Below are 6040 nucleotides of genomic sequence, written 5' to 3'. Positions count from 1 at the left end.
CCGTCCTGGAAACCAGGAGTGCCAATCACCAGCGCCTTTTGCTTTTTTTTTTCTTTTGCTTTTTTTGGCAATGCAGCAAGGTGAAAAGCAAAACCTGAGCGAACACTCTGAATACTGAATGTTCTCTCAGGAAAAAGAAAACCCTTAAGAGTTATGAAGTTGCAGACAGAACACAATCGAGGTTTTATCCCTTGCCAAGCAAGGGATATTCTTTTTTTTAAAAAAAATATTTTTTTTTACAACACATCGATATAAAAACACATAACACAATTTTTCACAAATACATTTTTTGGAGTTCCCTCAGCTCCTCTGCAAATCCTCCGTTTTAATCCTTCTTCCGCATTTCTTAATCTATTATTGCCTTTTATTAAAAGCCTCCTCCCTCTTATTCCCTTTTTTACAATATTTCAAATATTATTTTCACAGAGCCTCTTGCAAACCTACAAACGTTAATTGTTCATTGCGAATACTTTTCAAATAGTCTACAAATTTACTCCAGTCTTCAGTGAATCTGTGGTCTCGTAGGCCTCGGATCCTTCCTGTTAATTTATCAAGTTCTGCGTATTCCATTAACTTCATTCTCCATTCTTCCATCGACGGTAATTATTCTTGTTTCCATTTTTGGGCTAGCAGTATTCTTGCCGGCCAAGCAAGGGATATTCACCTAGATGTGTTTAAGTCACAGAGTGTCATTTTGACTGCCATTAATTTGCAGGGCAGAACAGAGAGAGAGGCTGGTTCCAGTCTTAAAACTCACCTTTTTGTTTGTCCCTCTGAAGTGTGAATTCATGGGCCTGGAAGTTCCTTCTGCTGGTCTGTGAAAAGCAATCTGGACTCATTAGCTTGTCCCCAGCCTATTCCCGCTAATTCCAGAGAAATGTTCTTACCAACCTGACTTCTGCAGGAGGAGCTGGCTTCACCTGAGTGTGGTGGGCTCTTGGACAAAACTGTGAAGAGATCAAGTGGGGGGAAATGGAGATGCCAGCACAAAAGGATTGTACTGAAAAAGATCACTGAATTGTGGAGTGTGAAGTTCACTTGCCGTTAAGTTTCCTGAAGGTTTGCAAAATTCCATTTCTTGCGTCACTGGGATGCACCTGGAAGAGACTAGGGTCTTCAGCAGCCCTCCCCTCCAGACACAGAGGAGCAAAAACAGCAGGTTACCTAAAGCAGTGCAGTCAAGACGCAAGTATCTCTCAATCCTATGCTGCAGATGTTCACTTGATGTATCAAGAGCTCTGACACTGCCTTACAGTGATACCTCGGGTTAAGTACTTAATTCATTCTGGAGGTCCGTTCTTCAGCTGAAACTGTTCTTAACCTGAAGCACCACTTTAGTTAATGGGGCCGCCGCGCCGCCACTGCACGATTTCTGTTCTCATCCTGAAGCAAAGTTCTTAACCCGAGGTACTATTTCTGGGTTAGCGGAGTCTGTAACCTGAAGTGTCTGTAACTTGAAGCATATGTAACCCGAGGTACCACTGTACTTGTCAATTGAGCAGGCAATCTGCTTCAGGCACAGGTAGCTCTGTGAGGTCTGTAAAAAAAAGAGCTGGAACAAAGCAAGGTTGGCTGTCCCACCAAATGATGTACCTTATTGTGTGGTGATGGCACAGGAAAGGGCCTCCCTTGCAGTGGTGTCCCGACAAGAGAAGTCCCTCCAGGTAGAAGCACGGAGAGTGACTGCATTAGGCTTTCAAGTTTGCAGCTCTTCTGAAAAAGTGATTGAATAACCAACATTGCTCAATACAAGCTCTTTGGAATATTTAGTTTGCATATTTGATGTATGATTCCATTTGGAGCCTACCTTTTCTCTAATGGGCTCAGGGTGCTTGAATGATCCCCCTCACTGCGACCTGAAAGTATCTTTGTACAAAGAGTTGCAGGCAGAACACAACACATATTTTCTCCTCAGCCAAGAACAAGATACTCACCTAGTTGACCTTTAGCCAGAAGACACACAACTGTATTGCTGGTATAATTACAATAGAGCAGTTAGAAATTAAAGGTAAAGGGACCCCTGACCATTTGGTCCAGTCGTGACTGACTCTGGGGTTGCGGTGCTCATCTCGCTTTATTGGCCGAGGGAGCTGGCGTACAGCTTCTGGGTCATGTGGCCAGCATGACTAAGCCGCGTCTGGTGAACCAGAGCAGTGCACTGAAACGCCGTTTACCTTCCCACCGGAGCGGTACCTATTTATCTACTTGCACTTTGACGTGCTTTCGAACTGCTAGGTTGGCAGGAGCAGGGACCGAGCAATGGGAGCTCACCCTGTCACGGGGATTTGAACCACCGACCTTCTGATTGGCAAGTCCTAGGCTCTGTGGTTTACCCACAGCGCCACTTGCGTCCCAGTTAGAGATTACTTGTTAGTTATTATCGCCGCCTCTGATAATACAAAAGTATTGCAGCTGAAGGTAACTAAGTGAGACGTTACAGACAAAGGAAGAAGTTTGCTACTCCAGGTTTTTTAATATATTACCTTAGGAACAGACCTACTGGCAAAAATCAAAGTTTTAGTATTTGTCAGAGACCCAACAACTATCAGCCCTATCATGCAAGTTATCACAAAAAACCAGTAATACAATTTTGGACAAATTAAATTTCTAATAAAGTCTCAGCGTTAATGGATTGTGTTTCCCACATTAAACAGACCTGTTTGCGCCCCAGGCAAAGAAAATTGGGAGCTACATGCCTCCTTTATCTACAGGATATAGGGGTACAGATCTCTATTCCAAAAAGTTTCACAAATGTGGGTGTTTCCCGCGTTAAACAGCCCTATTTGCTGACCAAATGGTGAAAACCCCTAATTACCCACTCCAATCCTTGCAGGCACATTTCCTTCCATACAGCCACAGATTCGCATTAGTGGAACTCTCTGAAATACAAGAAACCCAGTAGCTATCTACCCTATCATGCAAGTTTTCACCAAAAAGCCAGTAACACAATTTTGGTCAAATTAAATTTCTAATAAAGTCTCAGCGTTAATGGATCGTGTTTCCCGCATTAAACAGCCCTATTTGCACCCCAGGCAAAGAAAATTGGGAGCTACATGCCTCCTTTATCTACAGGATATAGGGGTACAGATCTCTATTCCAAAATGTTTCACAAATGTGGGTTGTTATGATTTTGCGTGCCCCATCTGGTCATTGGTGGAACATTCAGCCACCCTCTTATTTACGAGTGAAAATGGCCAGTCAGGATTCCTAAGCTTTCAATAACCTCTCAGTTAATTCAGCCTTATCTTGTGAGCCCCACCACACCCCTCTGGTCATTAGTGGAACGTTCAGCCACCCTCTTATGTATGAGTGAAAATGGCCAGAGAGTTTCAAATATTTCAGCCTTACCATTAGCAGACAAAGTTTTCTGCCCTTTATGTACAGGAAAATATGGTCAAGGCTCATTCCTACTAATTATGAATTTGTAGGTGCTTAAACGTTTGCTGGAATAGCTGACAAAATGGTGGAAACCCCTAAGTACCCACTCCAATCCTTGCAGACACATTTCCTTCCATACAGCCACAGATTTGCAGGGTTGGAAGGGACCCTAGGGTCACCGAGTCCAACTCTCTGAAATATAAGAAACCCAGTAGCTATCTACCCTATCATGCAAGTTTTCACCAAAAAGCCAGTAACACAATTTTGGTCAAATTAAATTTCTAATAAAGTCTCAGCATTAATGGATCGTGTTTCCCGCATTAAACAGCCCTATTTGCACCCCAGGCAAAGAAAACTGGGAGCTCCATGCCTCCTTTATCTACAGGATATAGGGGTACAGATCTCTATTCCAAAATGTTTCACAAATGTGGGTTGTTATGATTTTGCGTGCCCCATCTGGTCATTAGTGGAACATTCAGCCACCCTCTTATTTACGAGTGAAAATGGCCAGTCAGGATTCCTAAGCTTTCAATAACCTCTCAGTTAATTCAGCCTTATCTTGTGAGCCCCACCACACCCCTCTGGTCATTAGTGGAACGTTCAGCCACCCTCTTATGTATGAGTGAAAATGGCCAGAGAGTTTCAAATATTTCAGCCTTACCATTAGCAGACAAAGTTTTCTGCCCTTTATGTACAGGAAAATATGGTCAAGGCTCATTCCTACTAATTATGAATTTGTAGGTGCTTAAACGTTTGCTGGAATAGCTGACAAAATGGTGGAAACCCCTAAGTACCCACTCCAATCCTTGCAGACACATTTCCTTCCATACAGCCACAGATTCGCATTAGTGGAACTCTCTGAAATACAAGAAACCCAGTAGCTATCTACCCTATCATGCAAGTTTTCACCAAAAAGCCAGTAACACAATTTTGGTCAAATTAAATTTCTAATAAAGTCTCAACGTTAATGGATCGTGTTTCCCGCATTAAACAGCCCTATTTGCACCCCAGGCAAAGAAAATTGGGAGCTACATGCCTCCTTTATCTACAGGATATGGGGTACAGATCTCTATTCCAAAATGTTTCACAAATGTGGGTTGTTATGATTTTGCGTGCCCCATCTGGTCATTAGTGGAACGTTCAGCCACCCTCTTATTAACGAGTGAAAACGGCCAGTCAGGATTCCTAAGCTTTCAATAACCTCTCAGTTAATTCAGCCTTATCTTGTGAGCCCCACCACACCCCTCTGGTCATTAGTGGAACGTTCAGCCACCCTCTTATGTATGAGTGAAAATGGCCAGAGAGTTTCAAATATTTGCACCCTAGGCAAAGAAAACTGGGAGCTACATGCCTCCTTTATCTACAGGATATAGGGGTACAGATCTCTATTCCAAAATGTTTCACAAATGTGGGTTGTTATGATTTTGCGTGCCCCATCTGGTCATTAGTGGAACGTTCAGCCACCCTCTTATTTACGAGTGAAAACGGCCAGTCAGGATTCCTAAGCTTTCAATAACCTCTCAGTCAATTCAGCCTTATCTTGTGAGCCCCACCACACCCCTCTGGTCATTAGTGGAACGTTCAGCCACCCTCTTATGTATGAGTGAAAATGGCCAGAGAGTTTCAAATATTTCAGCCTTACCATTAGCAGACAAAGTTTTCTGCCCTTTATGTACAGGAAAATATGGTCAAGGCTCATTCCTACTAATTATGAATTTGTAGGTGCTTAAACGTTTGCTGGAATAGCTGACAAAATGGTGGAAACCCCTAAGTACCCACTCCAATCCTTGCAGACACATTTCCTTCCATACAGCCACAGATTTGCAGGGTTGGAAGGGACCCTAGGGTCACCGAGTCCAACTCTCTGAAATATAAGAAACCCAGTAGCTATCTACCCTATCATGCAAGTTTTCACCAAAAAGCCAGTAACACAATTTTGGTCAAATAAAATTTCTAATAAAGTCTCAGCATTAATGGATCGTGTTTCCCGCATTAAACAGCCCTATTTGCACCCCAGGCAAAGAAAATTGGTAGCTCCATGCCTCCTTTATCTACAGGATATAGGGGTACAGATCTCTATTCCAAAATGTTTCACAAATGTGGGTTGTTATGATTTTGCGTGCCCCATCTGGTCATTAGTGGAACGTTCAGCCACCCTCTTATTTACGAGTGAAAACGGCCAGTCAGGATTCCTAAGCTTTCAATAACCTCTCAGTCAATTCAGCCTTATCTTGTGAGCCCCACCACACCCCTCTGGTCATTAGTGGAACGTTCAGCCACCCTCTTATGTATGAGTGAAAATGGCCAGAGAGTTTCAAATATTTGCACCCCAGGCAAAGAAAATTGGGAGCTACATGCCTCCTTTATCTACAGGATATGGGGTACAGATCTCTATTCCAAAATGTTTCACAAATGTGGGTTGTTATGATTTTGCGTGCCCCATCTGGTCATTAGTGGAACGTTCAGCCACCCTCTTATTTACGAGTGAAAACGGCCGGTCAGGATTCCTAAGCTTTCAATAACTTCTCAGTCAATTCAGCCTTATCTTGTGAGCCCCACCACACCCCTCTGGTCATTAGTGGAACGTTCAGCCACCCTCTTATGTATGAGTGAAAATGGCCAGAGAGTTTCAAATATTTGCACCCCAGGCAAAGAAAATTGG

At 43.1% G+C, this 6040-nt stretch overlaps 1 long non-coding RNA gene across 1 annotated transcript; it reads right to left on the bottom strand.

Moving 5' to 3' along the window:
• Positions 1-291: 291 nt before the first annotated feature.
• Positions 292-2012, bottom strand: LOC310698650. Its single transcript, XR_014521659.1, has 4 exons — positions 1594-2012; positions 892-947; positions 758-815; positions 292-664 (listed from the first exon to the last, which is right to left on the bottom strand). It is a non-coding gene; the product is annotated as an uncharacterized lncRNA (long non-coding RNA).
• Positions 2013-6040: the final 4028 nt, after the last annotated feature.

Source organism: Podarcis liolepis (genome assembly GCF_965112155.1).
Source record: "Podarcis liolepis genome assembly, chromosome: Z".
NCBI classification, from domain to species: domain Eukaryota; kingdom Metazoa; phylum Chordata; class Lepidosauria; order Squamata; family Lacertidae; genus Podarcis; species Podarcis liolepis.
This window is presented reverse-complemented; position numbering and strand designations above follow the sequence as displayed.